This window comes from Callorhinus ursinus, unplaced genomic scaffold (genome assembly GCF_003265705.2).
Source record: "Callorhinus ursinus isolate GAN/ISIS: 27379988/994484 unplaced genomic scaffold, GSC_fseal_2.0 scaffold2, whole genome shotgun sequence".
Lineage (NCBI taxonomy): Eukaryota > Metazoa > Chordata > Mammalia > Carnivora > Otariidae > Callorhinus > Callorhinus ursinus.
Genome location: NW_027397064.1, coordinates 27,206,346 through 27,232,964, shown reverse-complemented (window position 1 = coordinate 27,232,964; position 26,619 = coordinate 27,206,346). Strand labels below are relative to the sequence as shown.

Here is a 26,619-nt window from a genome sequence, read left to right as displayed (position 1 = left end):
ATATTCATCATTATCTGGAATATCAGACTTGGTTATAACCTCTTATATTCTCCTATCTCTTGAGGCAGCAATCATTCCATTCTCTATAATTTCGAGGACTCCAGAATCTCTAGACAACCTCTCTGGTCTATGACATCATGAGATACCATAGTTTGCAAAAATTCTGTCAGGCTTATAGTTTTTGGTTGGTTGGTTGGTGCTCTGCTCATCTATAGTTATCAGAATAAAGCTTTAGGAAACATACCTTTAATAGAAAAATGAACTAATCATGAATATATTAGATGTTTTGTTTGTTTATTTTGCCTTTGAAAGCCTTCAGGTTGGATCTGTGTGGCTTAGAGATGTGTTTTGTTCTGTTTTGTTTAGAACTATTTTAGTCGATCTATGATCTGTTTATCCTGCACCTGACCAAATATATCTGCTCTGACCCATTTCATAAATAGCTGTTTGCTGTTTACTTTCCAGGGAGAAAAGTGCTTGGTCAGCCAAGGAAAACACTACAGATGTTAACAAGAGAATCCTGTGTGGCAGCTTAGCAAACTAATTGCATTTTGACCCTCTTCTCTATATTCTGAAAAATTCAAATTCAGGTCCCTTCAAGTGGAATTGAATCAGGAGAAAATAAACCAAATTTATGTTGATTTATAAATCACATTCTTCCCATGAAAATGAAACCTACAAATAAGATTAAAACTTGCACTCCTGAATACCTTATAAAAGTAATTGCCAGTACTAATGTCCCCAATTTTCTTTTCTCACCATCTCTCATTACAGAAAAAGCACAGGAAACATTTCATTCATATCTGGAATGCAGCCACTTCTGGCTTGGAAAGCAACAAACTTTATTTAAAAGCTACACAATAAAGCATTCCACAATAGTGAATAAAGATAGTCCAAGCCAAAGACAGATACTGCCCAGTGTGCATTTACCTGTAACTTACCTGGAATGCTGTTGGCATGATGAGCCAGCCATCACCTTAGGGAATGCCACTATTTGTGTGTTGAAGTTCATATGTTGAAGTCTTAACTCCCAGTGTCTCTGAATGACTGTATTTAGAGATAGGAGCTTTAAAGAGGTAAAATGAGAGATAAAATGAAGTCACTAGGGTGGAACTTCTTCACCTATGACTGGTATGTCCTTATATATGTCCTTATCAGAAGAGGAGATTAGGACACAGGTACACACAGAGTAAAGACAATGTGCAGACATAGGAAGAAGGTAGCCATCTACAAGCTTAGGAGAGAGGCCTCGGAAGAAAGCAACCTTACTGACACCTCGATCTCAGGCCTCCAGGCTCCAGAACTGCGGGAAAATAAATTTCTGATGTTTAAGCCACCCAGTCTGTGGTGCTTTGTATGGCAGTCCTGGCAGACTGGTCCAGCCACAGGGTTAGGCACGAATGGCGCTGCAGCCTGGATTTATAGGGGATTGCATCTCTGAATCCCAGAAATACAAGCTATCTTAGGCAGTGAGGCTCTCTCTGCTCTTGCCCCCTTCAGCCTACCACCCTCTACTCCTGAGTCTCAGCTCCATTCCCTCTTGGATCTAGTTATTTTTTTAAGCCAGTACAACATATTATTATCTAAACTAGCCCAAATAATAAGCAACTAGAGAGCTACGTTTCTTTCAGCATGTGCATACACACATGCAAACACACTTCCCATGTTAATAACTAATAAATATTCCAGTAAGTGTTCTAATGGCCAACAAGAGGCAGATCCTTAGCAGCCGAGGTACTCTTGTAAATCAGCTACATGGGAGAAATTCCGAGTCCACTTACGTTATTCCCTTTCAGTCATATATTAAGACACAGGGATTTAATATGAATCTGTCAGGTATAGTCAAAAGCTTCTTCCAGACATTTTTCTTTTTTTGGTTTCTTAATTTAATTCAGAATATATATTTGGGAGAATGCCCACAAACATGAATTAAGCATAGGAAGTGGAGACCATTAACATGCGAACTAAAATAAGTTCTATAAAACAATTTTTTAATCTGAATCAAATTACCCCAGTTAATGCAGAATATTTATGGAATTTTTGCTCTTTAGGGCAACAGAGTTATCTCTGGACCTCGCAACTTCTCTAGAAGGGAGGCGGCAGAAAGAGGGGGGAGAGGAGCTGCAGTCTATAAATGGAGAGACAGAGGCTGGCTCCACTTCCATTGAATGCAGGGTCTCAGAGTCATGACTGGGCACTCCTATCTCTAAGACAATTTTAAGCATGCACCCCCAAAGTACGTCTTTTGATTCATCTCTTTGTAAGCGATATACTTGTACTACTGCAGTCATACATTAGGTACATTGTAAAGCATACACCAAAAATAAAGATTTGCAAAGGACAAGTTTAAAATTTGTTCTCTTGTCCTGGATCAGCCTGTCTTCTCTCTGCTTTGGAAACCACTGGATTATTGACTGCTGTGTGGGAGCGGGGGTTAGATCCTTGGACTCCCTTCCACACATCTATTTGGTCAACCTGCCTCTCTCCAGTTTAAAAAAAGTAAGTACTTTAGTGTGTACGAAGGAGCGCATGCCATGCACTACTTATACTCAGGGCCACGGAATCATCTCTCTAGAAACTCCCTGCAGATTAACCATTAAACACAAACATAGGGACTTTTTCTTTTCTTTTGACTAGGCAATATCTATCCCCACAGAACCATTGGTCCAAATACTCAAGTTTAACTGGAATTATGCTCTAAGGTATAGACATATGTTGCACTTAACTACCACAGTACAAGAAAATGATAAAGTTATGAGAATGAGCTCAGCGTTAAATGTTTTGGTCTCTGTACCTCCTTGTAAGTGAACATAAATGCGTGGGACAAACTGGGATAAAAGTCATCTTCCCACGACAGATGGGGAGCAAGCATTTATCTTAAACTCAGTAATTCCTTTTGTTTCACTTCAGTTTATATTTATTTGTTGTAAATTTGAATTAAATTAAAATCAATTCTAAGTGTTTAAAATAGTAAGTATAATATGACCAGGTAGTAGAAAAACATTTGCGTTTACCACTTCTCTCAAAGTAGCTTTACCTGAGCAATCAGTGATTTTGATTTCTGGATTGCAGGATTTAGTTTGGTTTTTCTTTTCTGCTTTGTTTGTTTTGTTTCTGCCTTTACTCTTCTGTATCACTTAAAATATCCTTGTGCTATAGAAATGTATATTGCATAAAAACTATAAAGTAATCTTCCTTTAAAAGAAATAAGTCAGATTCACCTCTAAGTGGATGAATGAATAAACCTGAAAAATTGGTTGTGTCCAAAGTTGAAAGGAGACTTTGCAGAGAACACTACTGCAGAAGATCCTGTACTTTGAGAATTAACTGCAAATACCATCCCTATGGAAATAAAAACATGAGGTCCTTCCCCCACCCCCTCATCAGAGATAGGCTGCTCTTTTCTGCATTCAGTGCACTGTTATATCATAATCAACAGTAGCCCCATTTCCAAGATAACTGTTAGATACTCCCTCAAGCCCTAAAACAGTATTTTTTTTCTTTATATTCAGCTGAATGGTTCATGAAAGCCCCAAATCTTAGAAACCTGGAATTTTAAGATGGATGATATTTCAGAAATCACTTAATAATATAATCCTTATACCTTCCAGCTGAAGAAGTCACAGCCTAGAGAGACGCATCATCTTGCTCAAGATCACCAGTATGCTAGAGGCAGACCCTGGACTGTAACCATGTCCTGGCTACCAGCTCAACAGCAACTCTGGTGACTCTAGGCTTGGCATATTTCTGGTTCTCCTTTCCTTTATCCTGGCTTATTACTTCCATGTATGGCTTTATTATTGTTGCAATATTGTTGTAAGTAGTCTCAAACCATTTGTAGGGAGAGATGGGGGACTAAATATTTATACTATAAAGGTCAGGACAGCTCTCATAACCCCCAATCCAAGTGGTCTTTCCAAAGAAGGTAGCGTGTCAGAAGCTGGGGGCTCACTGTTACTTCACGGTCATTGACAATATCTGTTGTGTCCCCAGGGCCATGAAGGCTGGCGGTAGTGGGACAGCATGCTGTGCACACTTACAGGCTTCCTTTCTAACTGGAAAATCCTTGAAGATGAATTTTTAAAATGTTTTTGCAGGTAAAAATAGAGGCAATTCATGTATCTATTCAGTAACTTACTCAATAATCACGAATAAAGTTACCAAAGGTGAGAGTGGAAATTCTTGTGAGGAACCATGATGATTTGGAGCTTTGAAAAATGAAAAATAAGCACCTATTTGGGGGAAGGGGAATTTGTGTAAAGTAGTTTTGTATTGACTTAAGAACTCAGAGATAAAAGCTAAAAAAGAAACACTTGTAAAATGGTCTGAGACAGCAACAGCAGTAGATACAGTAGATGATGCATAGGAGGTAAGAGCGATTCTTTTCTGGGACGTATGCCTAATCTTCTATTTCTGACATCACTTTACTTTTCCATGAAAATACACCATGATATCAGAAAGACAGGGAGGTAGAAAATGACAAGGTCTTTGACTGACTAGAGAATCAACTACTAAAGTCCAAAAAAATCTATATAACACTTGAGTGGTGGAAGGATAGGAAAAAGAAACTCATTGACTATTTCTGATCCTGAAAACACAATTAATTAGCAATAACACCAAAAGGAACAATAAGTTGAGCTTCCAGGTCTGGTAGGATATGAAATTAACAATGGCTTGTAAAAGTTCAGTTATAGTTCATTTAATTGTCTCATGCTAGGTGACTGACTGCTCATGAATGGTGTCAATAATCTTTTAACCAAGTAAAATCATAAAGAGAAGAAAACCTATTACGTTAATATTTTAATACATTTATATTTCTATGATGTCTCTATTCCCACTCTTTGTTTGAAAAGCTCTAACTAAGATTGTGGATTGTATATCATCGGTAAACCATTCATATCCTGATAGGGAATGGCAGCCATCTTTTGAACAATGTGCCTTTAACTTGCTGGTCTTAAATCAAGGCCGTCAATCATTGTTGGAACAGGACAGGGTGAATTTGAGGCAGTGAACATATATCCATTAAATTCAAGTCAAGGAATCTGAGATGTTTTAAATAAAGCTTATACATAATACAAACCCTTCCCTGGTCAAACACAGGAAGAAAGCTCTTAATTATTCATTTCATTGTAGCGTACATGGGGGAGTGATTACATACCATGGGAATCAGATGTAAAGAAATGCCAAATTGCAAAGTAAAACATTTTAAATGTAAGAATTATATTGAAGAGTAGCCTGGTACCAGTTTTATTTTCTAGATCAATATAAAGAAATATTCATCATCTAGTTTGAAAAAATAAAGACCTAATATATAAATGTGTATTGATTCCATCTCAATAATAAGATCAACAGTAAAAATAATAGATAGTTGTCACACAAAAATTAAAGGTTTTACATTCTGTTTATGTTTATAATAATAATAATAGAATCTCAAGGTGTAGCAATGAAAAATTATCTTATTTTAAAGCAATTATGTGGGAGGCAGCTAATAAAATTACATTGACATTATATATACTTGTCTTTCCACAAGAACCACAGCAATCAAATCAAATTAAATTTAGAAGAATGCACTAAAATACTCACTATTCAAAGGTGATCAACAGATCTTCCTTAAGCTTCTAGCTGTGATAATTAGGAGGGTAATGTTTGATTTGCCCATAAAACTCATTATTTCTTATCCTATTTCTGAGATTCATTTATCTCACTTACCTGTGACCTGTTTAGTATGGATCTGGGTCACTTTTAAATTGAAGAGTATGCATTTTAGGGTAATGAGAAGTCCACAAAAGGACTGTGGATATAAATAAAATGCAGGCATTCCCTAAACTACAAATATCCAACTTATGAATACACATACATAAGAGCAGAGCCCTGGCGAATGAAAAATAGAACCAGTCTTGCCAATCCCAATGCCTACAGGATCGTGTAGGTGACATCAATGAATACAACCACTCTCTAAATGAAGTCAGCCACTACCCAGGCCACCAAATTATTGCCACATGGGAATAAGGAGCAGCAAATCCACATTTTTATTAAAAACCTCTGAATATTTGAATCTTGAACACACCAATTCAAAATTCTTAAAAAATACTGTGTAAGCCACACAGAAGGCTTCTGTAAGTTACCATGAACCTTCTTCAAATGGAAAACTTGGAATATTCAAGAGGAATAATTCTCCAGATCATCTTTATTCAGAATGTGAAATCTAGTCTGTTTCACTTCTAAACATGTTTCCAGAATGTAAAAGAGCTAATCTATGATTGGAAAATAAGGGAACTGTGTTAACATAAATGACACGTTGGTTCACACAGAGTTTTCTGCCAGCACATTAATGCTTTGTGTCATATAGCAAAATGGCAGCTGGAACCGAAGCACATTAGCCTAGCTCAATGCAGCAAGTCACAGAGGAATGCAGCATTGTTGTGTCCCGTTCTGTCTGAGAAGTGATGATTTACAGTTTTCCCCAATCTTTTTGTATCTGGGCCTTGTCTCCATCCTTTAACACCCCTTTTATCAAGCTCCTGCATTTTCAAGTCTTATATATAATACCATAAGATATATTTATTAAGAAATCGGCATGGCTTTGATTTTTAAAAATACCAGTATTTAATTGAAATGATTTTTTTTATTGATACTCTGTTTACAATGTTGTCTGTGTTAGTTGGTCCTCAATATTATTTTTCCCAAAAGTGCTGCTGTTTTTGGTAGGGCCTTTTGCAGAACACAAGGGGTTTTTGTTTGTTTGTTTGTTTTTTCAGAAATACGCATATCATGTTATAGCAGAAGTGTTACCACATGTTGAGATATGGATGCAGGAATTCAAGTTAGATCTTTTCACCAATTAATTAGTATCATTAAACCAGCCCTTCAATATATGATTCACTTTTGGCTAAGCCCTCTGGACTTAGTTCATGCTGCTATAACAATGATAGCAGATCTGGTATCTGGTGAGAGCTTGCTTCCTGGTTTGTAGATAGCTGCCTTCTTACTGTATCCTCACGTGACGGGGAGGGGCGGGGAGGGAGAAAGACACGCGGAGGGGAGATCTGGTTTCTTCTTCCCTTTATAAGGGCACTAATCCCCTTGTGGGAGCTCTAGCCCCATGCCACTTCATCCAAACCTAATTACCTCCCATAGGCCCCATCTCCAAATACCATCACATTGTAGGGGTTAGGGCTTCAATGTATGAATTTTGAGGGGATACAAACATTCAGCCGATTGCATCTTTCCATATATTATTTATTTTAATTTTCTTAACAACCTTACCCACTCAGCAGCTATATACTACCTAGAAATGGTGCCAAACAGCCTGCTAGGCTACATGGACTTGGTGAACAAAACAGATCTGCCCTTACTCTCATAGAACTAAGCTCCCTTAGGTATATACAGGTAGATGTAATGCTGCCTATTATAAATGCTTACCTGCCTGGACAAAAATGCTGTCTATGTCAAGGAAGCACTCCAGGCCCCAGAGGCTAAGCAAATGAGAAAGAGCCTCCCATCACTGTGTTCCTTGCCATTGCCCTTGGGAGGGAGGAGGTGAGTTCATCCATACCACATACCTGCCAACACCCCGCTCCCCTGGCCCTACCACCTCTGAAGGTTGCCATAAGCTCCTGGGGACTCTTTGTGGCTGACTTCCTCTTATCTCCAAACTCTCAGCTGTGTGGCCCTTACCCTCTGACCTCAGAGCTGGTTGTTGGGATTTTGTCTGTCTGGAACTTGAACCTCAGCTTTCCCTGTAATTTTTGAGCTTTAATTGTTCCTCTGTTCATGATTCTCAGCTTTTGATCTTGCCTGAGGCAGGCATCCCCTACTCCTTCTCAGCCCTGCAGAACCAATGCCTACATTTGGCCAATGCTGGCTCCCTGCAAAGGGGGTGTTTGCACATTGGGCTCTCTGCTTGCCAAGTCTGGGAATCCTGCAAAGGCATTCCTCAATCTTCCATGGGTCTGCCCGGCCAGGCTCTGCAACAATTGTGCCATGGAACTAAGGTGTCTACATGCCAGGTGGGTCTTTAAACCACACTCAATATATAAGCTACATATCCTGTGCCTCAAAGGGTGTGGCTTGGAAGGGAGAAGTGGATGGGGCTTTTGAGCAGTGGGTTACCTCACAGAAAACAACAGAAGGGAAGGAACCAACTTTCCTCAGGAGGCAGCAGAGAGTACAAAGGAAGGAAAAATGTTGGTGATTAAAGAGAGGGATAGAGAGAGGGGTTTAATTGCACTGAGAGGGAGTTTGTGAAGGACCTTGGAGACAGAGAGAAGAACTTGGACCCATTAAGGTAAGCAATAGGGAATTCTTGATCAGAGAGATAACATGGTGGTTTCTGAACTTAAAGACAGCTGCATTCCAGTTGGCTTTAGAATGGGTTAGGCTAGGGAGAGATGAAAATTAGAATTATCTAAGACTTGTTGCTATCTATCTATCTACCTACCTACCTTTCACTTATCACCTACCTATCACCTACTTACCACCTATCTATCTATCATCTATCTATCTATCTATCTATCTATCTATCTATCTATCTATCTATGGCAAAGAGAACCCAAACAACCAGGGGAGTTTGAGAATTAGAAGGAGGCACAAACTCAAGGAACATTGTAGGAGTTTATCCATCCAGAACATCACTCCATCTTCCAAATGGAGACCTCAATCTAATGAAGTACCCACCATTATTGCTGTTTTTGAAGACCTTCAGAGAGGAGAGTCACACAACCAAAAGAATTTCCATAATATATGAGACCCTTGGGCCCTTCCGTTCACAGTGCCACTGACCAAAGTAACCCAGGATTCTCTGAGAGTACCTACTTCTCTTGGAGTCCAGATGTGGGGTCAGAGGACCACCAAGTACCTATACGTACACATAAGGTCTCAGGCTGTCAAGGCACTGAACATAGAATATGTCAGAATGCAGGGCGCCTGGGTGGCTCAGTGAGCTAAGCTTCTGACTCAGTTTTGGCTTAGGTCATGATATTGGGGTCATGATGTCAAGCCCCACATCTGGCTCTATACTCAAAGCAGAGTCTGCTTGAGATTCTCTCCCTCCCCCCCTCTGCCCCTCCCCCTGCTCATGCTTGCTTCTAACTATATTGTAAATTCCCTGGGGGCATAAACTTGCTGTACTCATTTTCTGACATAATCCTGTAGTACCCACTGCTATTTCTTGGCACACAGTGGACATTCTCTAAATGCCCTCACCATCAGATCAAGTTGTTAAGTCAGAAGATAAGTCAGTGGTTTATAGTCAGGTCTAAATCTTTTCTGACTGGAGAAGAAAAGAAATGGGCAGGTATTTTAGCTTTAAAATGGCATGGGAAATTTGTTTTTTTCTCTGTAGCAATTGAAGTAGATGATATTGGATTTACCATGTAGCAGGAATCGTGGAAGTGCAATACAAAACCCAGATGACAGTATGAAATGTATTTTGTGTGTATTCACAAAATTTCACAGAATCAATCACCATCCCTTTGACCGAGTTAATATGAACTCCAGTGGCAGTAACCCATGGACCTCTAATAGAATTCACTGTTGGGAAATAGTAACAGTTCCCATGGAGGCATTACCTTCGCGGCCGACTGTGATCTATGGATGACAGCCTCCCAGAAAACACATTGACACAATGGGCTGTAATGGCTCAGATGGGGCCTTTATGTGATATCGGGCCAGTGATCTGCAGACAATGTCTCGCCGGGAGGTTTCTCAATTGCCTTCTCCAAAGCTTTCCCTCATGCTTTCAGGGCCTGTCCAGGTACTTTCCTGAGCTCCGGGATGTCTGCCTGTGCTCTAAGACTATCGAAGCTTGCCCTAAGGCATCTACATTTCACTAATGAGCTGCTGCAAAGCCAATGAGAAAATGAAGAATAGCTATAGTTGGAAGATTTTCTCCAATTTACAATGATGTAGGTATAGATGTGTGTCCTTATAAAGTGTAATTAAGCTCCTGCAGTCAGATTTGGACCTTATTTCTTATCAAGCCCTGTTAACCAGTTTGAAAACTGCTTTGTCCACACTAAAGGGACCCTGTTACCCCTGTGCCAGTCGGTCACTCAACAAATGATTGGTAAATGTGCTAATTGTGCAAGGCATTTTTGTAGATATAGGATAATAATTGACTTCTGCCCTCAAGGAGCTTCTGATTGAGTTAGAAGAGGTGAAACTGACCCTTGTGAACTCATGTGTATTTATGGCTAAATTGCTAGGCTGGTGTAGTCTGTGCTCTAGACTGTTTGATAATTACCCATTCAAAGCTGTCTAATAAACACCTGTCCTTCACTCGTCATTACAACTGACACCGAGCAATAACTCAGATAGTACACAGCAGGAGAAAGAGTGGATTTATCAGCAGATGCTGAAAAAACCTGAACCTTACATTCTTAGAGTAAATTAAGGGCATATGAGAAAGAGGACTGGGGAGAAAAGAAGAGAGAGAGAATTACTAACATTTATAAATACCAAGTATGGCCCCAGACACTTCACAAGTTGCTACATTTTCCCTTAACAAGGGCTCTATAAAATAAAGATCAATGTCATCATTTTACACATAAAGAAATAGCATGTCCGAGAGATTACCTGTCTTGCCCCAGGCCACACAACCAAAAAATGAGTGACGCAGGACTCAAACCCAGATCTGTCTGCTCCAAAGCTCCCACCCTTTCTGTTGTCACTGTCCCTTTCATACCTTCTATCATCTTTTTTTATTATGTTATGTTAGTCACCATACATTACATCATTACTTTTTGATGCAGTGTTCCATGATTCATTGTTTGCGTATAACACCCAGTGCTCCATGCAGTACGTGCCCTCTTTAATACCCATCACCAGGCTAACCCATCCCCCCACCCCCCTCCCCTCTAGAACCCTCCGTTTGTTTCTAAGAATCCACAGTCTTTAATGGTTCACCTCCCCCTCTGATTTCCCCCCCTTCATTTTTCCCTACCTGCTATCTTCCTCTTTTTTTTTTTTTTTTTAACATATGATGTATTATTTGTTTCAGAGGTACAGGTCTGGGATTCATCAGTCTTACACAATTCACAGCACTCACCATAGCACATACCCTCCCCAATGTCCATCACCCAGCCACCCCATCCTTCTCACCCCCCACCACTCCAGCAACCCTCAGTTTGCTTCCTGAGATTAAGAATACCTCATATCAGTGAGGTCATATGATACATGTCTTTCTCTGATTGATTTATTTCGCTTAGCATAATACCCTCCAGTTCCATCCACGTCATTGCAAATGGCAAGATCTCATTCCTTTTGATGGCTGCATAATATATATATATGTATATATATATATATATATATACACCACATCTTCTTTATCCATTCATCTGTCGATGGACATCTTGGCTCTGTCCATAGTTTGGCTATTGTGGGCATTGCCGCTATAAACATCAGGGTGCACGTACCCCTTCGGATCCCTACATTTGTATCTTTGGGGTAAATACACAGTAGTGCAATTGCTGGGTCATAGGGTAGCTCTATTTTCAACTTTTTAAGGAACCTCCATACTGTTTTCCAGAGCGGTTGCACCAGCTTGCATTCCCACCAACAGTGTAGGAGGGTTCCCCTTTCTCCGCATCCTTGCCAACATCTGTCGTTTCCTGACTTCTTAATTTTAGCCATTCTGACTGGTGTGAGGTGGTGTCTCATTGAGGTTTTGATTTGGATTTCCCTGATGCCGAGCGATGTTGAGCGCTTTTTCATGTGTCTGTTGGCCATTTGGATGTTTTCTTTGGAAAAATGTCTGTTCATGTCTTCTGCCCGTTTCTTGATTGGATTATGTGTTCTTTGGGTGTTGAGTTTAAGAAGTTCTTTATAGATTTTGGATACTAGCCCTTTATCTGATATGTCATTTGCAAATATTTTCTCCCGTTCTGTTGGTTGTCTTTTGGTTTTGTGGACTGTTTCTTTTGCTGTGCAAGAGCTTTTTATCTTGATGAAGTCCCAATAGTTCATTTTTGCCTTTGCTTCCCTTCCCTTTGGCGATGTTTCTAGGAAGAAGTTGCTGCGGCTGAGGTCGAAGAGGTTGCTGCCTGTGTTCTCCTTTAGGATTTGGATGGACTCCTGTCTCACATTTAGGTCTTTCAACCATTTTGTGTCTATTTCTCTGTGTGGTGTAAGGAAATGGTCCACTTTCATTCTTGTGCATGTGGCTGTCCAATTTTCCCAACACCATTTGTTGAAGAGACTGTCTTTTTTCCATTGGACATTCTTTCCTGCTCTGTCGAAGATTAGTTGACCATAGAGTTGAGGGTCCATTTCTGGGCTCTCTATTCTGTTCCATTGATCTATGTGTCTGTTTTTGTGCCAGTACCATACTGTCTTGATGATGACAGCTTTGTAGTAGAGCTTAAAGTCTGGAATTGTGATGCCGCCAGCTTTCCTTTTCTTTTTCAACATTCCTCTGGCTATTTAGGGTCTTTTCTGGTTCCATACAAATTTCAGGATTATTTGTTCCATTTCTTTGAAAAAAGTGGATGGTATTTTGATAGGGATTGCATTGAATGTGTAGATTGCTCTAGGTAGCATTGACATCCTCACAATATTTGTTCTTCCAATCCATGAGCATGGAACATTTTTCCATTTCTTTGGGTCTTCCTCAATTTCTTTCATGAGTATTTTATAGTTTTCTGAGTACAGATCCTTTGCCTCTTTCGTTAGATTTATTCCTAGGCATCTTAAGGTTTTGGGTGCAATTGTAAATGGGATCGACTCTTTAATTTCTCTTTCTTCTGTCTTGTTGTTGGTGTATAGGGATGCCACTGATTTCTGTGCATTGATTTTATATCCTGCCACTTGACTGAATTCCTGTATGAGTTCAAGCAGTTTTGGGGTGGAGTCTTTTGGGTTTTCCACATAAAGTATCATATCATCTGCAGAGAGTGAGAGTTTGACTTCTTTGATGATTCGAATGCCTTTTATTTCTTTTTGTTGTCTGATTGCTGAGGCTAGGACTTCTAGTACTATGTTGAAAAACAGTGGTGATAGTGGACATCCCTGCTGTGTCCCTGACCTTAGGGAGAAAGCTCTCAGTTTTTCCCCATTGAGAATGATATTCGCTGTGGCTTTTTCACAGATGGCTTTTATGATATTGAGGTATGTACCCTCTATCCCTATACTCTGAAGAGTTTTGATCAAGAAAGGATGCTGTACTTTGTCAAATGCTTTTTCTGCATCTATTGAGAGGATCATATGGTTCTTGTTCTTTCTTTTATTAATGTATTGTATCACATCGATTGATTTGCAAATGTTGAGCCAAGCTTGCAGCCCAGGGATAAATCCCACTTGGTCGTGGTGAATAATCATTTTAATGTACTGTTGGATCCTATTGGCTAGTATTTTGGTGAGAATTTTTGCATCCATGTCCATCAAGGATATTGGTCTGTAATTCTCCTTTTTGATGGGGTCTTTGTCTGGTTTGGGGATCAAGGTAATGGTGACCTCATAAAACGAGTTTGGAAGTTTTCCTTCCATTTCTATTTTTTGGAACAGTTTCAGAAGAATAGGTATTAATTCTTCTTTAAGTGTTTGGTAGAATTCCCCTGGGAAGCCATCTGGCCCTGGGTTCTTGTTTGTTGGGACATTTTTTGATTACTGCTTCAATTTCCTTAGTGGTTATGGGTCTGTTCATGTTTTCTATTTCTTCCTGGTTCAGTTTTGGTAGTTGATACATCTCTAGGAATGCATCCATTTCTTCCAGATTATCTAATTTGCTGGCATATAGTTGCTCATAATATGTTCTTATAGTTGTTTGTATTTCTTTGGTGTTGGTTGTGAACTCTCCTCTTTCATTCATGATTTTATTTATTTGGGTCCTTTCTCTTTTCTTTTGGATAAGTCTGGCCAGGGGGTTATCAATCTTGTTAATTCTTTCAAAGAACCAGCTCCTAGTTTCGTTGATCTGTTCTACTGTTCTTTTGGTTTCTAGTTCATTGATTTCTGCTCTGATCTTTATGATTTCTCTTCTCCTGCTGGGTTTAGGCTTTATTTGCTGTTCTTTCTCCAGCTCCTTTAGGTGTAGGGTTAGGTTGTGTATTTGAGACCTTTCTTGTTTCTTGAGAAAGGCTTGTATTGCTATATACTTTCATCTTAGGACTGCCTTTGCTGCATCTCAAAGATTTTGAACAGTTGTGTTTTCATTTTCATTGTTTCCATGAATATTCTTAATTCTTCTTTAATTTCCTGGTTGATCCATTCATTCTTTAGTAGGATGCTCTTTAGCCTCCATGTAGTTGAGTTCTTTCTGACTTTCCTCTTGTGATTGAGTTCTAGTTTCAAAGCATTGTGGTCTGAAAATATGCAGGGAATGATCCCAATCTTTTGGTACCGGTTGAGACCTGATTTGTGACCTAGGATGTGATCTATTCTGGAGAATGTTCCGTGGGCACTAGAGGAGAATGTGTATTCTGTTGCTTTGGGATGGAATGTTCTGTATATATCTGTGAAGTCCATTTGGTCCAATGTGTCATTTAGAGTCTTTATTTCCTTGTTGATCTTTTGCTTAGATGATCTGTCCATTTCAGTGAGGGAGGTGTTAAAGTCCCCCACTATGATTGTATTGTTGTCAATGTGTTTCTTTGCTTTTGTTATTAATTGCCTTATATAATCGGCTGCTCCCATGTTAAAGGCATAGATATTTACAATGGTTAGATCTTCTTGGTGGATAGACCCTTTAAGTAGGATAGAGTGTCCTTCCTCATCTCTTATTATAGTCTGGTTTAAAATCTAATTTGTCTGATATAAGGATTGCCACCCCAGCTTTTTTTTGGTATCCATTAGCACAGTAAATTGTTTTCCACCCCCTCACTTTCAATCTGGAGGTGTCTTTGGGTCTAAAATGAGTCCCTTGCAGACAGCATATTGATGGATCTTGTTTTTTTTATCCAATCTGATAGCTTGTGTCTTTTGATTGGGGCCTTTAGCCAATTTACATTCAGGGTAACTATTGAAAGATATAAATTTAGTGCCATTGTATTGCCTGTAAGGTGACTGTTACTGTATATTGTCTCTATTCCTTTCTGGTCTATGTTACTTTTAGGCTCTCTCTTTGCTTAGAGGACCCCTTTCAATATTTCTTATAGGGCTGGTTTCGTGTTTGCAAATTCCTTTGGTTTTTGTTTGTCCTGGAAGCTTTTTATGTCTCCTTCTATTTTCAATGACAGCCTAGCTGAATATAGTATTCTTGGCTGCATATTTTTCTCATTTAGTGCTCTGAATATATCATGCCAGTCCTTTCTGGCCTGCCAGGTCTCTGTAGATAGGTCTGTTGCCAATCTAATGTTTCTACCATTGTAGGTTACAGATCTCTTATCCCGAGATGCTTTCAGGATTTTCTCCTTGTCTCTGAGACTCATAAGTTTTACTATTAGATGTTGGGGTGTTGACCTATTTTTATTGATTTTGGGGGGTTCTCTGCACCTCCTGGATTTTGATGCCTGTTTCCCTCCCCAAATTAGGGAAGTTCTCTGCTTTAATTTGCTCCAATATACCTTCTGCCCCTCTCTCTCTTTCTTCTTCTTCTGGGATCCCAGTTCTCATATTATTTCATCTTATGGTATCATTTATCTCTCACATTCTGCCCTCGTGATCCAATAGTTGTTTATCTCTCTTTTTCTCAGCTTCTTTATTTTCCATCATTTGGTCTTCTATATCACTAATTCTCTCTTCTGCCTCATTTATCCTAGCAGTTAGAGCCTCCATTTTTGATTGCACCTCATTAATAGCCCTTTTGATTTTGACTTGGTTAGATTTTAGTTCTTTTATTTCTCCAGAAATGGTTTCTCTAATATCTTCCATGCTCTTTTCAAGCCCAGCTAGTATCCTTAAAATTGTCATTCTGAACTCCAGTTCTGACATCTTACTAATGTCTTTATTGATTAGGTCCCTGACAGTCAGTACTGCCTCTTGTTCTTTTTTTGATGTGATTTTTTCCATCTTGTCATTTTGTCCAGAGGAGAATAGATGAATGAGAGAACAAAATGCTAACAGGGTAACAACGACCCCAGAAAAATATATACTAAACAAATCAGTTGAGACCTGAAAGCAGGGGGAAAGAAAGGGAAAGAAAGAAAAAAGAAGAAAAAAAAGAAAAAGATAAAACAAAGAAACAAAAAAACCCAGAATATGATCAGATATTATCAGGCTGGTGAATAGATCAGTGCCACACACTAGATTTTGGGCACACTTTGGTCTGTTAGAAGAAAGTGTCTCCCAAAATTTTAAAGACAGAAAAACTTATATATGTACAAAAATAAGAGTAAATACGATGAAGGGATGGCATATAACTGTAAAGATGAAAATTATAAAAGACTTTATAAAAGGAATTGATAAGATAAGAAGTTAGTTGAAAAAAGAAAGACAAGGATTAAAAAAAAAAGGGAAAAAATGTGATCAGGCAGGAGTCTAGAAAAAAGTCATACAATAGAGATTTAGGGTATATTTTGGTCTTTTAGAAGAAACTGTATCCCAAAATTTTAAAGAGAGAACAACTTTATATATATATATGTATATATACATATATACATATATATATACCAAAAATAAGGTTAACTACTATGAAGGGATAGAATATGACTCTAAAAATGAAAAATAAAAAATATTTTTTTAAAAAGGGATTGATAAGATGTTGGTTGAAAAGGGAAAAAGAAAAATTCAAAAAAAAAAAGAAAGAAAAAAAGAAGTTAAAAAAAATTAACTTTGAAGACTAAAGAATCATGGTAAAAAAGCCATGAATTCTGTGAGCTGTATTCCCCTAGCGCTGAAGTTCTGCCATTCTCATTGATCAGTAAACTTGGTCTTGGCTGACTGTTCTTGCTGATCTTCTGGGGGAGGGGCCTGTTGCCGTGGTTCTCAGATGTCTTTGCCAGAGGCAGAATTGCCCTGCCCTTGCCAGGTCTGGGCTAAGTAATCTGCTCAGGTTTGCTCTCGGGAGCTTTTGTTCCCTGCAATCTTTCTGTACAGCTTTGGAGGACGAGAGTGAAAATGGCGGCCTCCCAATCTCCGCCCCAGAGGAGCCAAGACCTCAGGACCCCCACTCCTCAGTTAGCCCCCAGAGAAAATCAGTCGATCACTCTGGTCTCCCTGGTCTCCGGCCGCACTCCGTGCTCACCTGGCCTCGACCGAGTGTTTCTATCTCTGGCACACCATCCGTGTGGAGTCTCCAAACCCAGCAGATCCCTGTGGTGCGCTCCCGCGCCGCTCCTCCTGGGGGAGGAAGGGGAGTCTCCCCGGATCTGCTGCTTGTTGGGTCCCTGCTGGAAGAGCAGTGGTCTGACTGTTCCTCAGATCAGGGTTTATGGCACCCCCAAGCTGAGAGCCCACTCCTCGGCCCCGTCTCTGCAGCCAGCTTCCCTGCTCTGATACCTAGGAGCTCTGCTGCACTCAGGCACCCCCAGTCTTTCTGTGACCCCGAGGGTCCTGAAACCACACTGTCCCAGTGAAGGTTCCACTCCCTGCTTAGCCACTGGAGCTAGTCCCTTAGCAGAGCCAACTTCTAAAAGTTCTGATTTTGTGCTCTGCTGCTCTATCACTTGCCAGTAGCAGCTGACGGAGGCCCCCTCCCCCGCCGTCTATCCTCCCGAATATCGCCTCGGATTCACTTCTCCCCATGTCCTACCTTCCAGAAAAGTGGTCGCTTTTCTGTTCATAGAGTTGCTGCTATTCTTTTCTTTGATCTTCTGTTGAGTTCATAGATGTTCAGAATGGTTTGATCCCTATCTAGCTGAATTCCTGGCACCAGACGAAATTTAGGTCTCCTACACCTCCTCCATCTTGCTCCTTCTCTCCATACCTTCTATCATCTTGACCAAACCATGCCTATAACCACTGTCACTTCCACCTTACCTGTGAATAATCTTCTTCAAAATGGCCCCTGATTCTGGGTTGGGTGGGAAAAAGGAGAGATCAAACACAAGAAGGCAAAAGTGAAAAAAGATTCAAGAGACTACCTTCTGCCAATTCACAAAGCTATGGCCAGGGCTGGTGTTCTGCGAGGATGCCCCAGTCCTGCATAGCAGCCAGCATCCTTCCTAATTGGTCAGTTCAAAGGTCCCTGAGGACATGACATATTTTTAAGATATCTCCCCTAACTACTTAATGGGTCCCTGAAATTTGAGGACACTGAATATTGGTTTTTGAGAAGAGTGATATCAACTTTGAAGGCAGCTCCAAGGTTAAAAGAAGGTGACATGAGTAACACCTATTGCTTGGAGATGATTTATACTGAGAAAAAAATCAATTATTTTAATCATATACTTTATATATTTTTAAATGCCCTTAGAATTATTAGAAAACAAATGCAACGTTTTATATAAGATATTAATACCTATTATAATTGGTTTGTGCTTTGGTCTAAACTTATGACATAAAAACCTTAGATTTTTATTTCTTGTATGGATACTTAAAAAACATAGTAACTATTCTTCCAGCTCCCCAATCCATTTCCAATATCCAACTTCTCAAAGATAAGCACCTCTAATGGTATTTTGTGTATCTAGATATTTTTTTATCCATAGAGGAAGATAAAATACATTTGAAATATGTGATTATTTTACCAAAATTTAGTCATATGTGCTAGTCTACAGCTTGCTGTTTGTAATTAATGTGCCAAGGATATCATTCCTTGTCAATGTATCTATTTTGTTCTTTTCAATAAGTGCATGGTATTCTGCCTATAGATGGATCAAGGCTTACTGACATATATTTAGAGTGTTTTCAATGTTTTGATATCTTAAACAATGCTACCAAAAACATTTTTGTGCATTTTTGCCCCCTTACATGAATATTTTATTAAGAAAAATGGACCCTTTTAAATACTTTGGTCTCCTTTTAACAAATTAACATCAAGTGTTCATCTGTACTACTTTCCAGAAATTCATGCAGATATTTACTATGGTTCTGTATAATTGACATATTATTATGTCAATATGACAGGTTGGTATTAAAATAATATATTTGGTGTGCTTCTTGATCACATACAACCATCAAATATAACATTGCACTTACAACTTTACAGCAATTTACTTTCAGTTACAGTTGATGGGCACCCATTGCAGTGAAAATCAGGCACTATCCTAATAGGTTTCAAAAGCACTGTCAGAACTCAGAATAGTAACACAGTGCAGACTGGAATAATCAAAGAAGGTTTCTTGGAAGAGCTGGCACTGCAGTCGTTCCTTGAAACATAAGGAGGCCCTGGATAGCCTAAAAGAGGGGGGAAGCCAATAAGGGGAACCTCAGAAGTCAGGACCACGGACAGAGCAGAGATTGTCCAGTGGAAAAGCACACTTAAAAAGAAGTAGTAAAAAGAGGTAAGAGAGGCAAAGGGAGGCTTTATGATGAGGATTTTTAAAAGCAAATCAGAAGGTCTAGAGTTTATGTAGAAATAAAACATCAGGACCAAAGGACAGTTTGGGAGAGTATTTAACAAAGCTAGGAGCTATATGCAGTAGGGCATGAAGAGGAAACAAACAAACAAACAAAAGGTATTAGACCAGTAGTCGATCCAGGAACTACACTAGGGTAGTAACCCCACAAGAAATAGTTAAGTGAGATGTTCCATAGAAAAAAATCAACATGATCCACAATTATGGCTACCGCTTAATTAGAACTTATTCTGTGCCAGGCCCTGTACCAAGTGCTCTAGTCACATCATCACAGTTAATCCTCCTCATGACAACTTTTTAAGTCTGTATGATAACTAACCTCATAGATGAGGTATGCTCAGGCTCATAGAGGTTAAGTGACTTGTCCAAGGTCACAAAGATTACAAATTACAGAGTTGAGATACCAACCCATGCCCAAATCCAAAGCTAGGAGCCAGAGCTGGAATGCAGATTTATATCACAAACATTATGGAGATTCCCTTCCATATTAACTGATAGCTTCAAAAAGGAGATGGTTCTTCTTTCTCCACTGTGTTTCCCTCCTTCCATGGAAAACTATGAAAAGGTAATTTAAAAAAAAATATTTGTTTTTTTTTTTTTAAAAACTGAGTTCAAGGCACCTCTGGTATAGTTCCACCAGGCTCTTGAAGTCCTTGAGAATTTAAATAACCTAGACTCTCATACTAGCCTTGTCAGTTCACTGAATAACCTCACACAATGTCACCTCACTTCTGGGAACCTCAGGTTCCTCATTTCCGGTGAGGTGGAGTAGATGATATAACTGGTCACTCCTACCTCCTAAATACCATGGCACTCCTATTCTTTGTATTTTTGTTGCCAAATGATGCAGATTAGAGGACTAAGCTAATAACATCTATATCTTACTTGGCTCCCAGGACTGGATATAATCTCTTATAATTCCCTTATGCATTCACTAACTTAATCATTTATAATGATTTAAAGATCTTGAATATCTACTATGTGCCAGATGCTTCTCTAGATGCTATAGTTATAGCAAGGAACAAAACATTGATAATACCTTTTGGTAGAATAATAATGACTAACTTCTAAAGAGTGTGTCTTTTGTCCTTATATATGATTTAAGTATTAATTTATTTAATCTTTACACCAATCCTATGAGCTATTTCTTCATAAGAATGAAGCACAATGAAAATAAGCAACTTGCCCAAGTTTACGTAGCTATACGGCAAAATCAAGTCTTAAGTCAAAGCAGTCAGAGCCCCTTCTCAGCCTCAGTACTTTGCTCAATAATTATCACACCCTGTTCCCAGGAAGCATCCCACTGCCTGTGAGTAGAGCCAATACTTAGTCAAGGCTGAAATGAGAACCTTCAAAAGAGGTTATAAGATTCAGTAGCTTGTGCTTTGGAATTTCAAGACTACATTTGAAGTCCAGTTTTGACACATGCCTGTCAAATTGGTGATCTCAATTTCTCTGAAATTCAGTTTCCTCATCTATAACATAGGGAAATACAGTGTCTGCCCCACAGAGCTATCATAAGGCATAGGACAAAATTGAGTGTTACAATGGGAGTCAGAATAAGTACCCAAATTCCTTTATAATATCCTACCACTTTGGATGTTGGAAAGTATTCATAGATACAGAACCCCATCTTGACTTCAGCCATCTGATCACCTACTTCGAAGAAACCTCTAGAGTCTAAGTTAGGCTAATTCAGAACTATAGGCATTAAAACACTGACGTGCATTTTCATGGAGAGGTAAATTCTTAGAGGTCACCCATGCATTCTACAAACACTATAATCACTAGGAACAAAGGTGGAAAAAGTGCAAAACATCCTAGAACTATTTACACAGAAGGAAAATTAAGTTTTCTCTCTGGTGAAGGCATGTTGGATATTAAAGATGCCTTGTGTTTTGTGTACCATTGGTTGTATAATGATCTTCAACACCTCAGGATCATTGTGTTGGCACCAGTATAGCCCCAGAAGGGAGATTAACAGGACTATTTTGTGGTTTAATTGATTCCTTGAAACATTTCCTAGGTGAGGCCATTATTTGCATTTTCCTGATGGCTAATCCCAATATAGAAGTTCTAATGGTTGAGATAAGACACATAATAAACTTTTGTCAGTGAAAGGCAAAAAGAAAGAGGAATCACGATACCCAGTCCCACAACCGCTTTCTCTTCCCAATAACTATGACTATATAAATAAATAAATATTCAGGCTCATGGAGCTACAATTTCAGAGTGTGACAAAAATTGAATTAAACCTATAGGAGAACAGGTAACAGATGAGATATACTCATCTATAATTCCTTATGGTAGAATGACACAACATGAGGCAGAATCTAAATCACAAACATGACTGCCAATTGACTAACCCTTACAACTTAGTCTTTAGTAATACAGAACCTTAGGCCAACAGATTAGGATTTAAATCCTTATTTTCCCACTTACTAGCTGGGGAAGTCGCTTCAGCAAATTATTTCTCTAAGACTCAGTTTCCTTATCTGTCAAATAAGAAATAAAACTATGATTTACCTCCTTGGGCAATTCTGAGAATCAAATGATATAATGCATATTGAACTGCCTAGCATGGAGCCTGGCAGAGTAAGAAGTCAAGTTTGTTATTATTTTAAAGCACCTAGTATATGTTATTTCTGACCTTTCAAACAACACTTCAAAATAGATGGTAACTTCGTTCTACAGATATGGGCAACCAGCCACGTGACTCGCACCAAATGAAAGAGTTGCCAAGTGGCAGAACCAGTTCTCTCTGACCCCAGAGCTCAGGGGTCCTGCTCTACTCTGACTCTCAGAGTCACTTTGGCCCCCATACAAGCCACCGTCCTGACTGAAATGTTAAAGTAACTCTATCCTAAGTCAGTTTCCCCCCCAGGGGCCCCAGGACTCAGCTCTGAGGACAAAACAGTTCAGCAAGGCTCACCAGCTAGACAAAGAAACTCTGACAGGGACACGTTTACAGAATGTCTTTCACCATAGACACTGGCCACTTTGACAGGCATATTTTAGCAGGAAACGAGGTAACTTGCTTTCCAAAGTGCTTATTCTTGCATTTCATAACCAAAGGAGAAGAGCAGCATCTTTTTTTTTTTTTTTTATTGGCCCATAACCCTTTAGTTATGTGAGTTTGGCACAAAATGACAGCTGTTAACACAGCAGGCCACCTCTTGGCATTCCAGTGATGGCTATATTAGCGCCACCACAGGCCCAGGCCTGTCATAAGCCTTTCGTGAATCAAAGTGCCACTAATTTTCCCCTTATAAAGACCACAAGATGGTATCCAGGCTGTGCCTTTCAATTTATATTGTTCTGCCATGCAGCAGCAAGATCATGAATTTTAAATGCCTACTGTGATTTGGTCCTATAACTGCACTGTGGGCCTAGTGCCATTACTGAGAGAATAGTGCAAAGTAAGTATAATAGTATTTTTACAGTGAAATCTCCTTACAATAAATCCTGAGGAATGAGAATAAATTCTGTTGAGGATCCTCATTAAATACTAATTCCTCCCCCTCCCCCCTGCCCTCACCCTACCCTCTCACGTATTATATAAGTCTTGTCTTATAAGACTCTGCATAAGACTAAAGCAAGCATCCTACTGCCTTCCATTGATGCTGGTAATAAAGAGGAGAGATCGTGAGGATAAGATAGAGGGAAAGATAGGAAAAGAAAGAACTGGAGGCCAGTGTTGAATGCAGCTTTGTTAATAATTCATAATCTGTCTCTCCCAGCCAAGGCTTCCTCCTAACTTCCTTTCTCCACCAATATTACCATAATTTTCTTAAATATCCATGCTTAGAGCAACGAAACCAAATATCTGCCTATCCTCACTTTGTCACTCACCCATAGTCACTAGGTCTGTGGATACTTCTTTTACATTATCTCTCACCTCCAACCTTCACTTCCATCCCCACTGCTATCACTTCAATAGAGGTCATTATAACTTAACAACTGAATTATCACACTCATTGGTTTATGGGAAAGTAGATAAGAATTCACCTCTGGAGGCAAACAAATCTAAGTTCAAATTCTGGACCAGCCATTTGCTAGCTGTGTGACCTTGGACGAGTTACTTAACATTTCCAAGCCTCCTCTGAAAAGTAGAGATAACAATAAGTAACTACCTCCAGAGTTGCTATAATGATCAAGATAATGCGTGCCAAGTGCTTATGTTATTTTTTAACTGTTTTGCATAACCAATTTCTTCCCTCTTTATTTCACTCTGTACACCTATTCAAGTTGCTCTTACTAAAATAAAGCAGCAACAGGAGCATCTTCTGTTCCCAAATGGAAGCAAGATCCCCAGCATATAAGACAAATACTCTCTCGTTCAGGGCCTTTTACAACCAGACCTCGAGTTACCTTCTGATACATTTCATTACTGCTCACAGATCCTATCATTCTTTTCCCCTTTATCTCCATTCCATCTCCATCATCTCAAAGTACACAAATGTTAAGGTCTACTTTAACTCCAGCATTCTTCATAAATGTCTCTTGATACTTCAACCTAAACAAGTCTCCTTTCTCCACCAAACCCTAGAGTTGACACCTATTTCCCATGTCATTTATGTTGTAAAATATATATTGCCAAATTTGAACTCCTTCTTTTGTGTATTTCTGTCCTATTTGTGTAATTAAATGAGAATGTCTTTCAGTTCCAAATTGAGGGACCACCTTACAGGTGAAATTGGCCTTAGAACAAAGCCTTTTGACTTTTTAGTAACTAATTTCTTTTGAAAGCAATCCAAAATATATACATCTTACATGGGATATAAGGTGATAAAGTTTGAAAGAAAATGCCTTTAAACATTTAAACTTGGACCCAGAAAGGACTGAGAAGATTTCAGTATCCTCGATGTTTGCTTGGTAGTAGCTGAGATGAAGCCAACAGTGAATATTTCAGGAAGAGGCCCTTCTTCAAGACAGAGGAAGGTTTTTCCTCCAGATGCCCAAGGCAGGTCCCTGGAGACAGAGAAAATGTTTCTTGGTCTATGACCATATGTCAATGAATAGATGTAGAATCTTCATCTCATGGAGCAGAGAGCAAGGAACCATAGCCCACCTCACATGTTGAGGGACCAGAAGGAGGGAACCCCATTCTAGACAACATCCATGGGCCTCCCATAGTACTCCTGTTCTTGATAATGGAATTCATACCACAAAGCATATTGTTTGAATGGAGCCTTTTTTGTATACAATGAATCATAACAAATAAGAAATAAATAAGGTACCAGTGTGTGAATGGATTCTATTTTATAAGGAGATGAATTGTCCTCACCCTCCATGTCCTTCTTCCATCCTTACTGAGCAAGCCATCTGTTTTTCCCAGCCAAATTGAACAACAAAATCTTTGTCCTAATCCATTTGACAAGTATAAAGCCAAATTTCTCATTCTCAGAAGGCACTGACAGTTGGCCCAGAGCACCAGAGGGTGAGCAAAATCAAAACCAGGAATGTACAGAGCAGTACCAGGAACCAAGAGAAAGTGGTGATAGGTTCTTCTCAGAAACTGTGTCACAGTGGCAGCAAAGGGACAATACAGCCAAGTATTTGGGAGATAAAAATGCTAAAAATCAAGAACCAATTATCATAACCAGGAGAAAGAAGCTAGCTAACGAGAAACAAAACTGTTAGGACTATCATCTTCATCATCATTATACAAACCTAGAGTCCCCTGTCTGAACCCTTTAGCTCTAATGCATTCTGGAACTCAGAATTTTTTATTTTAGATATGCCAATTAAATTAATTGTAATACATTAATATTTCTGCAGCAGATCACACTAAATGGGATTAAATGGAGCCAGTAAATAACCCCATGTCAGTTCAGGTCTGGCTTTGCCACCATATGAATTTTGACACCAATTTGTAAACAAATAAAACATTTTGTTTCTTCAAATTTGGGAGGTTTCAGAATTACAAAAGAGACAATGGACAAAGAGAACACTTAGAAAGTGTGAAATTAGAAAGTATGTGAGGACCTCCACATACCTGGAAGATTGAATCTTGGACAATGGGCACTAACTCTCCTGCAAAATGAGGAATCTGAGGCCCCAAGAAGTTAATGATATTCTTATAGTTATCTTGTAACTTGCTTACAACTTGCAAACCACAGCTATAGGTAGGTACAGGATTAAATATAGGACTCCTGCTTTTTCTGACTATACAGGGAGTCATATGGCAAAGCCATTTGTATGCGGTGAACCCAGGTTTCTAAGAAAATTTTTTATTTGATGTAGATCTAATTTAACTATATTCTGGAGTCTGTATTCATCTCATATTGCTGCTTTATGGGCATTGCCATTGCTCTCAATGGTGTCTATTTTGGAATTCTTCCTTGATGACTTTGAGTTATATTTGAGTAAACAGGGCCTCTTATTCTGATGCCAACCATTCATACCAGTTACTCCATTTTTTTCTAATGACTAATTTTAGGGACTATATCTAAAGTTACTTAAAAAGTTGTTTGAGGGGCGCCTGGGTGGCTCAGTAGGTTGAGCATCTGCCTTCGGCTCAGGTCATGATCCCACAGTCCTGGGATCCAAGTCCCTCATCGGGCTCCTTGTTCAGTGGGTAGTCTGCTTCTCCCTCTGCCTGCCACTCACCCTGCTTGTGCTCTCTCTCTCTGACAAATAAATAAATAAAATCTTTAAAAAAAATAAAAAATAAAAATAAAAAGTTGTTCAATGCCACCATATCACCAGCAATTACCTAGATCTATGGTATTATGAGGTCTGCAAGAGAGAATTTTGTCTAAAAAACTAATTTTTTTAAATGGTCCAAGAAGACAAGGAGATCATGCTGTCCTCTCTTTAGTATGCAGATCGTATTTGTGCATGACTATTATGGAAGTGCAACCAGACAATTACAGGTCTATCCAAGCATGCAGGAGACAGCTTTACCAACAAACATCACTATCCCCGCACATTGGCGCCTTGTTCCTTCATCTGATTCTCACTCCCTCCTGCAGCCATCTTTCCAGACAGGGCGCAGCTTCAAATTAGAGGTGCTGTGGAGTCAGATCAGTGGCCTTGGCCCCTTCCCCGCACCACCCTAAGGTTACCTCCCATCAGTCATTCCTGATGACCGACCTGGCTGAAACCATGTGGGGAGGGACAGGAGGGCAGACAGAAAGGTCAGAAAACACCCACCTCCCTTACCCTCTCTCCTGTGCCTGCTTTCCTGAGCTCCCTAGGCCATCTCATTGGTGACCTCACTTCT

The 26,619-nt window shown here is 39.4% G+C and overlaps 1 long non-coding RNA gene across 3 annotated transcripts in view; it reads right to left on the bottom strand.

The window, feature by feature from the left end:
- LOC112839649 (uncharacterized) overlaps nucleotides 1-26,619 on the bottom strand; it is a 52,056-nt gene that overhangs the window by 6,041 nt on the left and 19,396 nt on the right. For all 3 annotated transcript variants that reach the window (XR_012374441.1, XR_012374439.1, XR_012374442.1), the window contains one exon: nucleotides 942-1,066. This is a non-coding gene — a long non-coding RNA (uncharacterized lncRNA). The remainder of the gene's footprint in view (nucleotides 1-941; nucleotides 1,067-26,619) is intronic.